Source organism: Falco rusticolus, chromosome 2, assembly GCF_015220075.1.
Source record: "Falco rusticolus isolate bFalRus1 chromosome 2, bFalRus1.pri, whole genome shotgun sequence".
NCBI lineage: Eukaryota > Metazoa > Chordata > Aves > Falconiformes > Falconidae > Falco > Falco rusticolus.
The window spans coordinates 84,681,443-84,701,763 of NC_051188.1; positions in this window are offsets into that span (position 1 = coordinate 84,681,443).

A 20,321-nucleotide genomic window follows, 5' to 3' on the forward strand; every position below is an offset into this window, starting at 1 on the left:
AATTTTAATTTGGCTTTTTAAAAGCTGTGGGTAGGTTCTTCAGATAACACAAAAATGGGGGAGGGGGGGGTGTTCTTGCTACTAGAGCTAAACCAAATGTGTAAAACTGAAAATCATTTGCATACTACAACTTATGTTACCCTCCTAACTCTGCTTTTCATATAAGGCAGGTCCCTGTGATCTTTAGAAGGCTAAACCCCATTTGCCAGTTTTTATGTTCCTACCCCCTAAAAAACCAAAAGCTCAATTCCCTATAAATTACAAATACCCTAAATATCAGAGCAGAAGGTTGCTTAGCTCTGCAGGCTGCAGGAGCATACAAGCTGGTATGCTGAAGACACCAGAGAAGAATGGAAAGAGCAGCCGTAGTGACCTGTGCCTTTGAAACACCTGGAAAGGCTTTAAATGAAAACAATGTTCTTGATCATCTCATGTCTTCTAAGTAGAAATATATGCATTTTTGAAATGCAGGGATAGGGTATTTATCAGTAAAATACACTTTTTAATGGAATGACCATCAGGCAGATCCAGTGAAACATTCCTTCCCTGACACTCTTTGCTGCCATGGGGAGACAAATGCAATTTTCATTTAGTTTCCTTTATACCCCTGTAGGCGGCATTCATGTGAAACAACTTTTTCTTGTGATTAACTGAGGAGTAGATTAGCATGTTTCAGGGACTGGTTTTCTACTGCATGCTGAGAGCACCACCCAATGGTAAAGCAGAATTTAAACAGAATATTAATGCAAAAGAACAGATATTTTTTTCTACAAAAAATTACAGATTAAATAAAACTGTATGAAACTATTGGCTACATTATTCAACAAAGATTTAGTTGGCAATCAATCATCTGATTTTCAAGCCAAAACAAACCTATCAAAATAGGAGTACAGAAACTGGTTTGCCTTCCAAAATAGTTTACAAGCAGACCTGCACATTGCCTTACTTGAAGAGTTCTGTACATATGTGTATATGTAACCTGGGCTGCCTGATAAGCCTTAGTGTTCTGGTAATATAGTCACCTCACTCAGTGTATTTTGCAAAAGGTATGTTACTATTTTTAAGAAAAAAAGGCACCTAACCTGTTCGCAGAAAATAGTGTAACTTATTTTAAAAAAATTAAAATAAAAGAAAAATTAAAAATAAGGAGTGTTTCCAGCCAGGAGGGTGATGCAGGTAGAGTGTGAAGAGAATATGTAAAAGAGCTAAAGAATTGGTGCTCCAACACATACTGACCAAGAAACAAGTACATCAGCTGCACCTAACAGTTGTATTTGTTGGTGCTGGTTTTGCATCCTCTAGTTTCCCATCAAATAAATGTGTCTTTAGGAAAGGAATAGAAAGGAAACAAAGAAGTTTCAAATGCTGTTTCATAAATAAACAAACAAAGGCAATGAAAAGAAATGCATTTTCATGTATTGGCAATTACTCAGGGCTAGAAGATTAAATCAGTGTGTGGGTACTGTGTGTAGGAACCAAGAATGAAATGTAAGTTAGGGAATCCATATGTGTTTGTTCAGTACTAAAAATCACTTGATCTAGGGACAAATTGTACATTGCTTTGAAATAGCTCAGTGAGCATTTGGTGGCCAAATGTTAGCAGATACCCCGGGCAGACTTTACTCAACATCTTAATGTTAGATAGACTTTATGTTCATTTGGCCTTTGGACTTCCAAATTGAATTCTGAGCAGAACTGGGATAAAGGAAAGCAACCACCCACTAAATCAAGCATGAGACTCTCCTCTGTCTTAAGATGGTTTCCTGCAGGCAATTTTCATTGGCTGGCTCTTCTTAAATGGAGCAAGTACCCTCCAGTGCAGCCCAGTCTCACCCACAACCACAGTCTGAGAGGCCGTCATGGTGCTCAAATATCCCCCACGTTCAGTTGTCACTAAGGAGCTCTGAATTTCTGCAGTGATGCTTGTAGAACTCCTTCCTTTTCACCCTGGCCAAGGTCTGAAACTCAGAAGCTCCCAAATTAGTTATTTCTCAGGCTCCCTGCTCTGTACCCATTCATTATACTTAAAGAGAGCTGGAGACATGAAAGCCCTAGAAACTGTGGCACCTGTAACTATTGGCTCAGTGTTGCTGGAAAATACATTTAATATTTGTTAAATACAGGTCTTTGGAATTTCCCTTTCAGAGGAGCTGCAAACTTTCTATAGGTTGTCCCAAAACAAACAAACAAACAAAAAAAAAGTGATGAGGAAGGGATGTGATGCTGAATGCACACCCTTCACCTCAATTAATTAGGAGGGAAACAGCATGTCATTACCCTCGAAAGTACCTTGTGGTCATCTGTCTCTAAGCTGTAGCAAGCATGCAGGCTGTGAATATATCTAGCTCTACCTCTTCTGACTCAAACCGCTAGCCAAATTTCAGTTCTTGTGCAGTTTCCGTAAGGCAGATAAATTGATGTTGTAGAAGTTAGAAAGAAAGGAGGAAGAAGCAGCAAAACCAGAAGTTTATTTTTCCCCAATGCAAACTATTTTTCTTTTTAATAAAAATATTTTTTTACAGTCTTCTTTCTTAGGCTGAGTATGCTTTTCTGGACATCTTCATGTCTTTCTCACTGCTAGTTCTCCTTCTGTCCCCAGCTGGCTGATGCCTAGACACAATGGACTCAAAAGCCTGCCCTGGTGGTTTTTAACAGGCTCTTGGAAAGTCCCTTAAACTGCATGGACAAAAAATAGCTTCAAGAAGTCCAATTAAATGGTGGCTTTCTATTGACTTAGCTATCATTGAAGTAACAACAAAGAGGGCTTTTAGCTGTTTCTTTATTTAGGTAGAATTAACTGAAAACAGTGACCAAAATATTCAGCCAGGTAATAGGGTTTGTGGTTTTGCCCACTAGCCTGTCAACTGCAGGACATTATCATGGTACATGGTAAAAAAAATTACATTTCTTTCCTGATAGAAAGCATGTAATATCAATGCTATGCTTTAAGTGTAGCTCTGTAGATGGGGCTTTCTCTTGATAAAAGGCTAGCTTAGCTTGCCATGAAATCTTTGCATAGATCAGGATTTTAGGTGTCATTAAATATTAGACTTCCGAAATTTATTCAGGTAGTAAATTAACTTTCATTTTTGCCTCCAAAGATGAAAGACTGAATTCCCTTTTAAAATGAAGAAGGCTAGATAAAAAGGTAAATCACTACTGATTATAGTTTCTGACTTGAGCGTGGTTTGTTGTTTTTTTCTAAAATTAATGTCTGTCTTTAAAAAGCAAAGATCTAATTTTTAGTATTTAATGTCAGAGATCAGCACAAGCACTGAAGAAACCAGAGCAAGTCCAAAACCTGCTTTGCTGTCAATGAAGCTCCAGTGACTAATCTCATATTTGCAGAATCCTGTTATCAAGCCACAGCTTGATTGCCTCCACCATTATTTTGTACTGAGTTATCAGGTCTGTCTGCATGACAAATGATTGCCATGACAGACCTGTGAATAATCCTTCTTTATCCAAAGCATGCAAAGAAAATCGAAGAAAGAGGTAACATTTCTGTAAACTGTTACCTATAAACAAGTTTGCCACTTTATCAAGTGGCAGTTGTCCCTCTAAGTCAGGCCATTTCAGTAGAAAACATTAGAAAGCTGTCAAGTAGTGCAGCAGCAAGAATCTGAAAATTAATTACTTTGCATCAGAGGCTATTCTCAACCAAATTGTAATGAGACAGGGCCAAGTCCCTGCATCTTAGAACTGTGCTGCCTGTTCAGGTACTGTAATTGACTCATTAAGTATGACCACACAGGTCTTGTCATCAATTCCAGAGAGACGTTAGCGAGTGCACCTGAATGATACTCCTCTCCCAAAACATGATGAAGGGCAATGCACTCACCACCGTTGTTCACTACCTGGTGCTGCATCAGGCTGCAGACAGAATGGCAAAGTGTTCACCAGCTGAAGAAACCCAGTTCAAAAAAGACATTCCCTGTCCTCCCCAAGAAAAGACAGATGCTTAGATTAAAGCATTGCATAGGATATGTATTTGACTGTACCAAGGTACAGCTAGATGGAACACCTTACTAGGAAATTTGTTTATGATAGACATAGCTTAAAATATAACTCATTGGTGATACAACACTGATACCCTACAGGCTGTTGAAGCAAGAGAAAGCTGCCATGTCTGTACAGTGACACCAAAGACTGGTTACCATTGCAAACACTAAAAAGACCATGCAAACATTTACAAGAAAACAACAGCGGAGAATGAATTTTTATCAGGACTATATTATTACTTTTATTTGTAAGATACAGGGAGTAGGAACATGAGTGTAGTCACACCATACCATTAGGGAATTTAAAGAGGCATGCTGCTGTAGCAGACTTTTACTTCCCTGTACAGAGAAAGGTGGGTAATGCTGTGCTGTGCTTCCCCGAGTTGAGCAGAGTCACTGATAAGCTAGCTCTGATTGCTACTGCAGAGAGAGACACAGCACTTTTCTCCATCCTTATTTCTCAGCTATGTTTGGGGCAGTTATTTTCATGCTAGATTTTCTACTGAACAATCCTACTATTCTTTCCTGGGTGTTTGGAAAGTGACTTCTTGTTAGCCCTGTTTGGAGGCTTGCATTTTCCCTCTTTCCTTTTTTTCCAAAATAATCCCTGTTGGGAGTTCCAATTTGGTGAGGATGTACCTATCTGAATTAAAATAATTATTTTATACCTTCTGATCTGCCAGATCTCAAAATCCCTTCCACAGCACAGAAGATACTTTAAGGCATTGCATTCAAATTTGTTACTAGTTTAGTTTTCCATCCATTATGACCTTGCTGCAGTACAAAACATCAGGGAAGACACAGTCCTTTGTCTAAGGTATCTAACATGGACAGGTATGTGACAGACTGGGCATGTAACATCAGTCTTCCAGAAAGTGGTACAAGCATTCTCCATGGATTTTGTAATGCTAAGCAGATACAGTCCTCTTTCTGGAAGCAAAGGTGAAGGATGTTGCTATTGATAAAACCCAGGTTGTTATGGATCGTCTGCTACATTGGTGTTGACCAAATAGAAACTTCAGAGATTGCAACAGCCACTGTTCCTGTAATTTACCTCTCCCCTGCTGCCCTCACATGTGGATCTTTGTTCCCCAGTGTGTCACAGTTTGGATACTTAGGTTTCTGAATCCATTTTGGTATATATAAAGTAGAATCAAACTGAAAGTTCCTTTAACTATGTATTAAACACATGACGTGATTTGTGGTGTTATAGATATACCCAGATACATACTACTGGCATAGCATATAAGGAAGCATGGCATTTTTTCCTTTGTTGCATGTAAAGGAATCTTGCATGCAAAACTTGTAAACCATCTCCTCTAATTTACTTCATTTTCCTCTATCTACAGCATAGCTGCTTACGTGCCACAAGATGGGTGCAGGGTACCTACTTCTGCTCAGTCAGGCTTTGATGCAGTATCTTTCATTTTTCTGAACAAATGAGATAACTTTGATGCAAATGAGAGAATCAACTATCCAGCTGGGCCTTTGAGCACCATTAAAGCATTCTATGGTTTTGATAGTTCTGTACTGATATGTATTTTACACATGCTGATACAAAGTTGTGGTCTGATAAACTTGAAAATAAATGAGATTTTTTTTTTCTTTTGGGGTTCCCAGGCTGCTAGAAGCATATTACTCTGACTGTATTCTGCTGGCACTTTAGAATATTTTTTTTTTTATTTATTTTCATTGGTATAGATTTTATCATACGGCTTTCAGGCAGTTAGCAATAGCTAGGCATTGATGTTTGTGCTCAAATGGCCAGAGAAAAGTTCTTTCTAATATTGCTTGTCTTAATAAGGATGTTGTTGTATTACCTGGTGGCTTTAAAGGGAGTGATGAAGAACATGGCATGGTACAGGAAAATCAAAGGATTCTTTTAAGAAAATGCTCATCAAAAAAAAAAAAAAAAAAAGCAGGAAAGCAGTATTCTGGAAGAGAGAAGCAAGTTTTTGCAGCAGGTGAAAGAAGCATACTAATGTCCCTTGAAAGAGGTTGGCCATTTTATTTTTTATGAGAAAAGGAGAAAATATATATCTGCATGTCCTGATACGCATTTATTTTATTAAACAAAGAAACTGGATTTTTTTTCTAAATTGCTGAGCAATTGGAGATGAAAAAGTTTCGAGCTTCCTGGAGTCTACTTACGCAAGCCCAGCAAGCTGACGGACTATAGGATATTTTACGGCACCCTCATCTGGTATCCTGAGCATGCAATAGATTATCCAACACCGGGAGTGATATTTTTCATCTCTTCAAGTTACAGTGTTTTGTACTTACCTCTATGCCCAGTTACAAGGGATACAATTCTGCAACAGTCCTGCATATGCAACTTCACACTAGTAAAAGTTGTAGTAATTGTTGCTTTTAGCCTGCGTGTACCCTGGCTCTGTTCCCAGTATCTGGCAATACAGCAGATGTCACATCTGCACTTATCTCAGTTTCATGACCTCTTTAGATATGGAAATGCTTTGTCAGATATCGCTTTTCTTTGGAAAGAGTTTCTAGGAAGAATTAGATGCAAACAAATACAAAATCAGCTTCCTGAGAAGGGGCAAACAAAAACCTAAGAACATGCATTACTTCAGAAATACATTGTCAAATACACTATCCTGGTAAGTCTAGTATGTTGACAGATGGAAAATCCCTCTCAGTTATCAGACAATTGAACAGTTATTTTTAAAGAGCTGACAAACTAGTGAACTGTGTGTTATTCTGCAAGAAAAAGCAGCACTTAACCTGTGGATAATGTGTGAAAAAGTGGCTTTAAGTGAAAGAATCTGACAGACTATGGGAAAGTAAATACCAAGGTATGAAAGAAAATTTATGGATCACAAGTCCTTTAAGATACAAGAGGTAGGCATCATGCTGAAGCAATACATCAATCATTCAGGACACCCAACTCAACCCAGAATATTGAATATTTGGGTTCTGACTGGAAACTAGATTTTGTTGAGTCTTCTGAAAGATTTTTTTTTTTTTTTATGGCAATAATTATCTTAAAACTGAAAGCATGATTTTTGCATCTGAATTTATTGACATCTGAGACTGAATGTTGAAACCCACAGCACCATACTGCAGAGGAGCTGGCCAGTAGGACAAAAAGCTTTTGGCTTCTGGCATGACAGACTATATCTATAGAAACAGTTATTAGCTAATGACTTATATTGCAAAACAATATTTTATTATACAGTTTTCCATATCTGTCCTAGCTGCAGGACCAGTTCAATTTCTAGCCTTTGTCAAAGTGTTTAGGAGCACTTTCTCTATCATCCAAGTCAAAATGAAAAGTCTTGCATTCTTGCCTGAGGCATTGCCACTCTTTCATGGGCCATGCTAGAATATGAGTCAGAGAAAAGGTCCAGGTTTAAAACAGCAATAAACAAATAAACAGCTACTGATTTTTTAAATGTGCTTTGCATGAAAGTCCAGCAGAGAATATTGCAGGGCCAACACAGATTTTTTTATGCCAAGAGCTAAGGGAAAGATATAACCAGTAAAACTACGGTAAAAGTACCCTCTGGTAACTCCTTTAACATCAATCTCTTGAAGTACATTTGAATCCAGAGAGCGTCTCTTGCATCCAGAGATGATGGGGTTAATGCCCCAAAAAACTAGAATACCATGTAGTATCAACAGGAAGGCTCATTATGTGGCAGCACACATTTCCATGTGAGGTCACCTTAATTCTCCCATTAGATACATGTGACATCTGGTTGGGAGTTAGATGTGCTGGCACTTTGGAAATTGAGAAGGACAAAAAAGATGGGCAAGTGAAGGAAAGGAAATATGTAAAAAGAAATTCAACCCAAAACACAGCTGATAAACAGCAATCTTTGCAACTGAAATCTTATGTTTGAGGTATTGAAAAGGAAAAGCAGTAGCTCAAAACATTACTCTTTTACGGCTGTTTCTCCTAGTTTGTGTTCTAAAATGTCCTCAATCACATTTTTATTAATATCTTTCTACTCAAAGACTCTTAGTAGCTGTCAGTGCAGTGCTAGCTCGGGAGTTTGACATCTTTGGTGATAAGGATGAATATGAAAGCAGGGTCCTCACTACAGGCTACTTCTGCCTCTTAGCCAGATTTGTGAGGTTGAGAAGGGCTCCTAAGAGCATTAGGCATATGTGAGAGAAGAAAGACAGGGGATTAGCCGGAGAGAATTCAAGGCTAAGGTTTGTCAAGAAATGAAGCAGATGACTTGAGAAGACTGTGAAGCTAGGTATAATTCTGACAGAGAAGGGCAGAAGCAGGAGTTTAAGAAGTGAGTCACTGTTTTCCCCTTCCCAACCCAGCTGATAAACCAAAAAATGAGCAGCTGTAAAATTAAAGTATGCTGCCAAAGACCTGAACTGGGACAACTTGTAGGCTTTATATAAACCATCTTAAGACCATAAGAGAGAGAACTTAAAAGGTTGGAAATATTATATGTGAGATTCTTTTTCCCCTGCTTGGATCCTGAGCTGCCTCAGGACTGAAAGATTTGACTGTTTAAGGAGACTATTGGGCAGGTAGAAAGGTATGAAAAGGATCATAATATCCAGTAACCTTTAAAAAAGAAGTAACTGAATTGCTCAGCATGCTTGGAGTAATGAATATACCTTCAGTTTTAGTGAGTTAGGGTATTTATTAGTTCATATGTCAGACATTTGTGCACTATACCTTGTTCCTGCCTTTTGTAATTCTGCTACATCAGTTCTATGATGTCACAACCAAAGGCAGCAAGGTGTGAGAAAGAAGAGTTCTTTTTTGGTATAAAACCAGTAAACCAAGTGTGAAAGCCAAAGTAATTTTGAATAATTACCTAGAATAATTACCTTCAAATAATTCTTGCTCTTTGACATTAGGAAGGTAAGCCATGCTGTGATAGACCTACGTACTGTAAAGCCGAGACTGGCACCTCTTTGGATGCTTCTGGCTGAGAATTGCCTTCAGTAACCCCCGTCACACTCATCTGTTGCTGACCTGTGAGCCATTCCTCTGACTTCCTCTGACTAGTCTTTTTCTACTTATAGATCTGTTTTCCAGATACAGTAAGTTGTTATTAGTATAAAACATAGATAGTCTCTGCTATGATACTGCTGGTACAGTAATACAAACATAATTAAATGGATTTTTTTGAAATTAATATTTAATGAATAATAATTGCGTTGTGTGTACATAGTGGAAGCAATACGCTAACATAAACTATACTAAAAGACTGGGGGAAGACACAGGTTCTTCTGCTAAAAAGGAATTAGAAAATATGTGTAACAAAACTGTGCTTGTACCATATTTGTTTTAGTTCTTCTGTCCTTTCTGTTTTGTATTTGATTCAACTACCACCAATCAACCCTACTCATAATTCTGTATAACTCACATGCATCATCTGTTTGCAAGAAATGTAGACAATAAAACATATATTCAAACAAGTTTTACATCAAAATAAAAAGGAAGAATGGAAACGGAAATGCTGTTTTGCAGTAACAATGGGAAGGTAAGGAAAGGACATGAAAATGAATTTACTGTCTGAGACTTCAAGCCATAATTCTTCCTAAACTCCTGAAAACCCACCCCAGACTTAACAGTGCACTTATTGGAAGTGGCCTAATACTTTCTAGGTCTGTTTTCCTAAAGTTAATTCCATAGGAGTATTAGGGCAATTAAGTACTGGTAACGACTGAAAGCTCAGAGTGAATTCAGACAAATGAGGAAAGAGGTAGGTGAAGGAAAAAACGGCCTTCTAAAAATTCTCTTGAAGCACTACTTCTGTATGGCATTATTTTTACCTTTGACTCTCTGGAGCTTCAAGAAGCAAACACCATCTGCTAAGAGTATAAACAGAACAGGGAAATGAAACTATCTGGAAAACAAAGCCCTCTTCTGTAGTTGTGCATGTCTTCAAAGAGTTTCTTTGATGCTTTCAGCTTTCCCTTAACATAATTTCCATATTAATTCTACTAGACAAGTGACGGCTCAGTAGAGCTCACATTTATTCTTCTGCTACCTCTTACTTATCACTTAAAAAAATGAACTGCTGTTTGGGTTTTTTTTTTCCAAGGAGTTATAAATCATCAAAGCGCTAGATAGCCTGTACTAGCCGGTTTTTGGATGCGTGCTTACCCTCTCTTCTGGAGAAAGGTCCTTGCTCAGGTAAAGCAGAAGTATATGGCTTACTGCTTGTATTTATTGACCTTGATGATGTGTATACTTACAGAAGTAAAATTTAACAGATGACAATTACAAGATATGTTTCTTACACTTACGGCAAATACTGGAGAAGTAGTCAGAGAATTAAATGTTTCCTCTATATTAAGAATAGAAAACTGGTAGTCAGTTATCTGTTGCTCACTGACCTGTGATAATTTAACTGGCATATAGTGATACCTTTGCCTCAAAGGTTTTTTCTTGAATGCCACGTTAAATTGCTGTGGCGAACTATCAATAGCCTAGAAATGCCACAAAGCCTGCTGCATGCACCACTCCAAACACACACACACACACACTGTCATTCGCTCAAAGCTACATCAAACTCGAAAGGCCAATCCAATCCACTCTTTTCCTTCCCTTGCCCTTTATAAGAGTCTCTGTTGCTTTCTTAGCCTACTGTTTTCTTGACAGGCTTTATTCCTTGCCCTAGCCTGTTATTACTCTCCAATACTGTTTTCTTGCCAGTAATACTTGAAGTTACACCGAGCAGTAGTGCTTAGGTAGTATGTGTTGTTTTTTCCTTAGTAGAGATTTTGAGATATTTTTTGCTTTTGTTTCATTCCTCTCCTCTCCCCCTCCACTGACCCTGTTTATCTACCTGTCACTGACTACAGGTTGAGAAGGAAAACCATAAACTAGCATGATCTTCCATATTCTCTTCCTGAAACCTGCCTGAAACAGCAAGTAGTAGTGTAACACTGGCAAAACAACATTATAACCCCTTTTTTCTTGGTTTCTTTTTCTTTTGACTTTGCTATTTACAGAAGCCTGAGATATGCTCTAAACTAATCCTGCCATGGCATTGTCTCAGATTGGGTCTGGCGTCCTCCCAAGGAAGTGTGTGGGTACCTCTTTTTCCCAAAATTTGAAGAGGCACCACTGACATTTTTCTCCCTCACGGCCATTTCAGTTGAGTAGAAAAGAACAACCAAACCATCAAACAGATTTCATTGAGCAGGGGTCATTTCAACATCTGCCTCGTGTACATTGTGCCTGAATAAACACTGATATATTCTGATGCTGCCATTATCATTTCATATATTTTACAAAGAGCTCATAGATGAGAATCCAGGGATTAGTTGGGCATATGAATTTGTGGGTTTTTTTTTTCTTTTTGATGCAGGTGGTTAATCCTCCTGAAGATGGTTCCAAATTTTTTCTTTAGCTGATCTTTTTCACCTCTACTTAACTAACACACATTTTCACAAAAATATTGTTCACTATACCTACCCTGGGATTTTAGAATTTCTGCATATTTTTAGACGTAATTATTTATCAAAATATTATATTAATGAAAATACTTTAACAGTTTATAGCATTCTTACAAAGTGCTTATTTTTTTGTAATATATTAAGTTCCCAAAAGCTGTTGTAAGCATTTTAATTTCATGACAAAACCCAAGATTTTCAGTCCTATTTTCTGAAAACAAGAGTTCTTCACTGCTATTTTTGATAAAACCATGTTTTAATAGAAAAATCTCTAGGTTGTAGTGCTTGTTAATATATGTCAATAACAAAAACCTAGAAAAGACAAAATAATAACCAAACCTTTCCTGTATATTATTATCCGTTCCCTTGTGGCGTGTGCATTAAAATATCTGCCTATTTTTGTTATTCAATCTAATTATGCAATAGCTTCCTAGGAAAGGTTTTTCACTGAGTAAATTGTTAGGGAAAACAATTGTTTGCTACCACCAGCATTTCTGTCTTCAGTGCTGTTTTATATTCTTGTCTACAAACAGAATTTATAACTGAAATAATGGAAGCATATCTTGCCATGCAAAAACATGTACTAATCCAAGAACTGATACTTTATTTTCAATTGCATGTGAAAAAAACAGCAGACCTCTGGTATTATATTTGACTTCTGCTGTTTTAACTTTTGACCCTTGTGTTTAAACATTAGCTGTTTTACCTGACTATTGTGATCTCAGGCTTAGCAAAAAGAGTTAATAGTTTTAATAGGATATGAATGTTTTAACTTCTCTTTTAAATCTAGGTGTGTCTGCAAGAAAGGGAAAATGCACTTACCATGTTAACAAAAGTAAAGATATAAAAGTTCTGAGGGCTGTAAACATGACTTTGAAAGCTGCTGGTAGGGAAGATGATGCAGTCACAAATCTCCCTGCATTTTTATTGATAAGAAGATAGATGAGAGTGAAACACGACAAATCTTACAGGCTTTTGATTATTTTCACTCATGTCAGAAGTTATGTTAATTTTACATTACCTCACTTCTAATGTTTGTGCACTTCAGTATTGTCACTGAACACTGTTACTAGAGGTGACTGGCAGCAGACATGCTCTTACCTGTCTTCTTTCTCTGCCATAGTCCATCTCCTATATAAGTTTTTTGTAATCATTTTGGCAAGTTAGCTAATTGAGGAGTACTCAGCAAGCCAAGTATTGTGCTAGGTATGAGCACTCAGAACTTAATTAAAGAGTTCCCAAATCATGCACCTTTAAAGGCAGGAGTTAATCCCAGAGAAGAGGGACTCATTTTGATTTTGCTGCAGTCCCCACTGGGTTAAACAGCCAGGTTCAACAGGAACTGCATTTCCCCAGGGAGAGAGGAATGCAACCCTCTGTGCAGCTCCTCTCAGAGTCTTTTTTGGCCATTCAAGATCCTGCATAAAGATAAAACAGAAATTGTGGCTGTTGTCTCTACACAGCGTAGAGAATTTCGGTGAGTTTTATAATGTTCAGATTCAGGGAGGAACTTCATCTCTATTGGAGCCTGCAGTGATCAACAAAACGAGACAGAAACTTTGCAGAATGACTATTGAAAGAAAAAAAGAGAAAATTTGCTCAATAGCTTATGGTGGAATGAAATCTAAAACCTGTTCATAAGAACAAATGGCCTTGAAAACAGTTGGCTACTGATGGACATATCTTCTTGCTTGGGGAATTCAGCATGAAAGTTTCAACTGCTTTATACATACAATTTTTCAGGTGGCAAGTTTACAGAAATGAAACAAAACCAAAGGAATAATATAACCATGGAAAAGATTACATGACGTTATTGAATTACTGATTGCTAGTTTTCGATCATCTTTTAATCACCCCTACAGCTTGCGTTGCCTGATCACATAATGTTGTGATGCAAGAGCTGAAAATGTCTTCAGTAATTTTTAAAAGACATTGCTGTTTTACAAAGCAAAAATGCAGGAGTGTACTAGGTGTAGGTAGCCAGGTGCAGGCAGTGGGTGGGCTTCAGGTGTGACCTCTGTGAGAAGAGACCAGGGGCTGCTCTGTGCTGGACACAGCCAGCTCCAGTCGGCTCCAAAATGGAAGGAAACACATTTTACTTCTTATGGCATTAAAATTAGAATTTGTTTAGAATCATAGTTTGCTAATGAGTCTATGACTTTAAAGGAAGTCACAACAAGAAGGCATCTGCAAGAGGTATTCAGGTTGTGATACAGGTTTTAAGTGGTCCTCAAGAGAAAGTGCATAGCATGTTGGTGTGGCTGTAGCTCTGTAACTTGTTCTTGCAACCTTTCATTTGGCAACAGAAAGAAAAAGTTTATTCTTAATTCTAATAATATAATTTACTTCCTTTGTGGTTTTTCAAAATTCAAATCTGATCAACTGACAAGTATTGAAAAAGTGTGCATCTCATCATTCAGTTCAAATCACTGCTTTCTTCCTACCTCACTGGGTGATCTTCTGCAAAATTAATGATGCACATTAACATCTAAATAAAGAAACTTCTATCCACCTAGAAAAGACTCAAGAACTCCATTAGTCCCCAGAAATTATTACAAAAGGCAAGTCAAAGAATCAGATGTTCAATTCAAAGTATTAGTACTTACCCTACTTCCAGTTGCTTAAGTCTACCCAAGACAATTCTAGCCCAATTTTGCAATCATTTGATTAATTCTGGTTCCAGGAATGATTATCTACAGTAATTAGTATTGTAACCTTAAACGCAGCTTTTCAAAACCCAAAGCATTTTTCCTGATTGCATTTTTATATTCAAAGCTCACAGATGCATTTTCATTTCTGTATGTCCAGTTTTAATTGCCTACATTGAGGTTTAATATTCAGTTCAGCAGACAAAACACCCACACTTAAAAATGAAAGCTGTTTCAAATTCTACCAAAAGAATAATTACAAACAAGCTTCAGAGCCCAACTCTATATTTTTTCATTCACACAAGCAGATTTGACTGATTTTAGTGGTACTGCTCATAGAATTAAGAATCTCATGATTTGGATATTACTGGTCACAAAGATGTCAACTCATTTAAAATACGGGTTAGGAATCTGAAACATTTTCCAAAATACATTTCAGAAAGAAATATTTTCTAAAATGCATTTTAAGCGGTGTTATCTTTGTTACTTCTTGGAGTTAAAATGGTGTTAAAAATGTGACATCCCAAAAATACAAGTCCTTGTCACTTTCTATTATCCAGTAGTTTTAAGTATTTTTAATTAAAATATAATAATATTCAGTACATCAGGAATAATTATGCTGAAGTTATAAATAGAAACCTGTTCTATAGTCCATAATGAAAAAAAATTTTGAAACTGTGTGAAATATGAGCATTGCACACTGCAGAACAAGGTGGCCTCAACTGCAGTGTTTAATCGTTTGGTCTTTCCAAAAGAAGAGTAAATGGACTATTTTGTTATACAGTTCTCTTCTTTCTTTCTTTTTTTTGTTTCTTTCATAATGATGTATCTGCATCAGCAGTTGAATTAAAGCTGGCATGGAATTATGTCTTTCATGTTGGGCTACAATTTTTGTGATGTTCCTTACTTTATGGGGGAGTTATTTCTGTGGTCTTTAGCTCTGTAATAAGATGTCTATCAGAAGCAATTCCAGTCCTATGCCTGCATATAGTTACACTCCTTGCCTTCTATCTCATCTGAAGCAACTACTTTCTGCTCAGCCACACACAAAAGCTTCTTTCCTATGGAAATATAGAGTGGTATGTGGGGCTTTCCACATGCCCTGGTCTTATCCCAGTATAGAGGCAGGATCTTATCAGGAGCAGAAGCTCCCATGTGCTTTGTGCTCACCACTCTGGATATAGCTTTGGATATCTAAGCACTGCAGATAACAGTGCTGAGACCTTGAATATGATTTGATATTCTGTAGGAAGCAATTGTAAAGAGCAAAGGATGAACTTAATGTGCTCCCGGTAGCGGTGCTGCCAAGGAGACGTAAAGATGCATTCTCTATTAGCTGGAGTTTCCCAAGTGTTCTGCTCTTTGGGAGAAAAAAATTCAGGCCTCAAAGAAATAACATCCTTTTAGGAAATGTGTACACAGGCACAGAGCAGCTATACAGCCAGGAGACTTCGTCAAGGGGAAATTTCTCAGATTTTTCCACTAAGCACATTTTTTTTCTGCTGAAGCTTAATCTTTGTAATTTCATCTTGTATTATTTGACTTTTAAAAAAATGCAGTGAGTTCTCAGAGAGCTGGAAATGGAAATACACACACTGCCCAGCAGGATCACAAGGAATAAGGAATGAATCTTAGAGAGGCTGAATGAGGGCCCTTCACTGAGTCCATGATATATTAGGCAATTTCTCATTTTCAGTATTGTTTTCACAAATTCTTGACATAAAAACAAACAAATCCATAGAAGCAGCTACAAGACAGTTCTACCAAAGCCACTACAGTACCCAGTTTTTCCATTTGTGTTTTATTTCTCCTGACAGTAAACTAAAAAAAAATCCCTAAACCCATTATGTCATAAGAATGCACTCAACCCTGTTACCAGTGTGGTGGTCAGACAAATGAAGGGAGTGCAGCAGAAAGTAAAGAAAATCATAGGTGATTTGAAATAAAAAACTCTAGCATATTTAGCATGTATATGCAGAACAAATGCCTTTTCTACATTTGAAAGCACAGAACACATTCTTTTTAAGTTACAGAAATATAAGCATTGAGTTACGGTACTTTTAAGTCTCCAACCAAGATGAGAAATGTGTTAGAGATAGAAGACAAGGTTTGATTAACAGTCGGGGGAAAAAAAATATACCCTATTAACCAGTGTTACAGTTCTTACAGGCTAAAAATATCTGCATTTAGATTGATAATGTTTGCCTTTGGGTTAGAGAAATACAAACCAGCAATCCTTAGATAATATAATGTTGCTGTTCAGCCTGTTAAATTTCACTACATTGATCAAAAGGCTATTTGGTATTAAGCCTGCAGCCTATCAAGCTCAGAAATCAAGAGTTTTGTCTACCAGGTGATAAATGGTAATAGAAAGGATTAGAGACAACCCTTGGAAGAAAAGTAGCTGACACGAAGAGCTGAGGCAGCACTGACATGTTGGCAAACATATGCTTGCAGCAAAAGCGAATTCAAGAACTTCACTGTAAAATTCTTCATTCATTCCTTCAAACATGTCATAGAAATATAATTCAGCTTAATAATGTGTAGATTTTTTCTGTTGCAGTTTCATCAGTCTATAGAGAACATATTTTAGAGAACCATCCTTTGTCTTACATTTTCTAATTTTGCTTTGTTTCTACCACCCACACTCTTTTGAAACATTGTGTACATCCATTAATCCTGATATCATGGTCACGTCTTAGTTTGTGTTTAGAAGGAAGCTATTAATACATTCGCATTCCTCAAAAGAGCATATGTAGCTTACCTCCATTCTTCCTTTACACTTACCTATGCATTTTCTTTAAGTTCCTTCAAGTCTTACTAGCTTTTCACTGAGATCATCTAAAACAGAGATAGGGAGAGATAAGAGATACCTTGTTATTAAATAATTCTTCATAATAAAATAATCTAGGATAGTGGTACAGAGGTTGACTTTTCCTGTCAGTCAGAAGATCATGAGGTGATTGAGAAATGAGAGGATACATGGTAAGAAGAAGGAAAAAAAAAAAAAAAAGAAAAAAAAAAAAAAAGAAAAAAAAAAGCCCGGAACTCTGAGGTAATGAAAACTTCCACACTGCTGGATTTTGGACCATGCTCATGCTGTTTGGTATTCACTGACTTCTCTCACACTTCTGCTCCATGCTGTCAGCCAGTAGCTTCTTTGCTCAAAGGTTTCTTTTTTTCCCCAGCTGTGCATCTGTGAAAAGTCCTCCACACTGTAACATTCTCCTTATTCTCAGCACTAATTTCATAGCACTAAGAAGTTCATCATATGAAAAGGGAGGAATCTAGCAATGATGTTTTTCTAAAAATAATTTGAATATGGACAACGCTTAAACTACTCAATGACTAAAGTACTTTCTAAGAGAGTTATGTGAATACTTATCCATTTTTGCTGCAGATGTTGGGGAACACCTGCAGTTAGCACAATTCCTACATATTAAAAAAGAACCAAAATAAGTAAAAAGGTGTTGGTTTTGTATGGCTTTGATTGTGTGGTGTCATTGGTAGCTTCAAGAAATGACTGAGAGCATGTGATCCTGTCATGGTATGGACATAATGATGATGTCATTACTGAGTAGGAGTTGGCCAAGTGAAAACTGAGTACAGATGTCATTCACTATTTGTAGAAATGTATACACAAAGACAGGTTAGGAAAAAATGTTTCCCACATAGTTTAAAAAACATAGCATTCTATAATTAAAAGCATAAGGCAATGTTTTGCGAACTCGCCTATGGTGCATGCATGTGAAGAAAAGTAAAACAAGAAGTAGCTTATCAGCAAAATAAAATGTGATTGCTGTTGATGACGAAAATTTTGGTTAAAATTATTGCAACCTGCCATGTTTCCACTTTAATGTTATAATTTAAGATATGACACTGAGGACAAAGAAACATGTTGACCTTAAACTGTTCCTTTGATTCACTTTCATTGCAATTCAATTTTCTCTGTGATAACCAATCAGACTTTAGAAGATATATTTTCTCCACTGTCATCTTTGCACAGAGTCTTAGGGAAAAATTTATTTTTAAAAACAGGATGGAGAGACAGGCTGCAATTTTTGAGGTTTTTTTTCACTATGAAAACTATTAAATTTGTGATCCCTGTCCAGGAAATAATCTGTGTTATTTTAGAAAACACATTTAATGACAACACTGAAAAAAAAAAAAATGCACTCTTTCTCATTCAGCAAAACAAACACAGAATGGATTATTTTGTTGGAAGATGACATGGCATTTTTGCCCTTTTGTTTCTCTGTAAATATCGTGCTAAACTATTCAGGATGTAAGGCAGCTGAGGTGATTGTAAGTGAATCTGATTGCATTATGAGAGGGGAAAGAAACACATAAATTCTAATCATCTCTGTGTTCAAGGATTTCAGAATTTCTCTTGGGGGGCTTTTTGTTTGTTTTTTGTTTTGTTGTGGTTTTTTTTAAGGTGTTTCTCTTCCTTGTCCCCATCCTTGTAGCCTTTTTAGCTAGGGCTAAGGAGCAACGGTACTACCCTATTAGCACAAACCAGAGCTCCTTCTGCGCTAGCATCTTGCTACACTGCTGTTTGTGCTGTTAATCAAAACCAAAAGCAGGCACTTTGTTGCCAGAGTTCAGGTTTTTATCGCAAGCCTTGTGACATTTGTTTTTACTACTTCAAAGCTCCACACCATCAAGAGGAAGCTCTGTGGGACAAGATCATGTTGATTTGTCTGGTGTGGGTGGTGGAACTGGAGGCTGGTGGCAGGGAGCAGTGCTGCCCTGCCGATGTACACAAGCCCCAGCAATTTCAGTCTCTGACCTATGCTATGGAATAGGGTTAGTCATTTTCCACTGCACAGCAATGCTGTAACTCCTTCCCCCAGGAGCATTTGTTGGCAGATACAACATAGCCATAAGGCTTTTCAAAACCTGAGCACTCCTCCCTTATTACTATGATTGAGATTCCCGGCTTTATTGGTGCCTGCAGGGTGCGAGGTGAAATCTCTCAAGCAGAGGTAGCTGCTCAGAGGCACGGACTGTAGTGTGATCAGCGGAGCCTTATAGGTTTTTCGTCTGGGTCGTTTGCTCATCTCCACCTAGCAGACAAATATTTTTATTAATAAAGCTATATGAATAGAGAAATGAGGAATGACACTGACATTAAAGTGAACAACATAGTATAAAGGCAACTTTTTCCAGCCCTCTAAGTAGAATTGTGTTAGTGAGGATTTATAGCAGTACGGCTTTGTATTTTATTGCCACAAGCATTAGTATGAATGCCTGCATGCTGAACATTTGTAAAATAGCATCATCTTCAAGAGCGCACCATTATACTCTAAGTGCTAAGTATTATTTTAAAAGAAACTGTATTGCTTTTAACATTTTCATTATGTATAGAAGTCATAATGAGACAAAGCTACGTTTGCTAATTTGCCTCTTCTGTATTTTCACAGAGCAGAATTTTAAATATTTACAGCAATAAGTGGTTGTGTTCAAGAATTATGCTTTGACAATGCAAATTCCTTAAATAAGGTTGAAAGATGCTTTAATACTAAGCCTAGGAGTAAAATGCAGTTGTCTTATAGCCTGAGCTTTTGTTGCACCTTACATGAATCTACAAAATTATATCTGTTTTCACCTTCCTGTGCTTGTTTCTCTGATCCCCGCCAAAAAAATGACTAACCCAACAAAGCACCTCACCAGTGTGGCAGTGAAATGATTGGTACCTATTCATGGAAAGTGCCTGAAAGCTGTAACTGTCCAAGAGTGTACTGAGTATCAGATTTGTAATCCGGCTTTACTGACAGGTTAACTGTTGCTTCTGAAAAGGAGTTTGCAGCACAGAGAGAAGGAAAAGGCCTTACAACAATCTGCACAATCCTACATTATTTACTACCTATCTGTATAGCACAGCTTCAGCTGGCAGGGAAAGTTACAGCTGAGAATGAGAGGTACGTACCGCTGCTGTGAGAAATGTAAATAAGATTAGAGTTGCCAGTCCCTGCTGAGAGGTAAATTTCTTTTCCAGAAGCTGAACACACCTTTTTTTTGAAACACCATCTTTATTTGTGGGAACTGCTAGTCTGCAACCATCTGCCACACTTAAACCCTGGACCTTGTAAATAATCTCTGCTCATTGAGCGCAGCTATGACACAAAATGTAATGTCTTCTTGTTCTACATGTCTAGAAACTAATCTTCCTTTGGCAGCGAACCTGTGGTCTGTCAGCTTGAGTTCCTTTTCATTTATACGCTTATTTTGCTCAGTGCAGATGAGGGTGAAGAGGGGAAGCACAAGG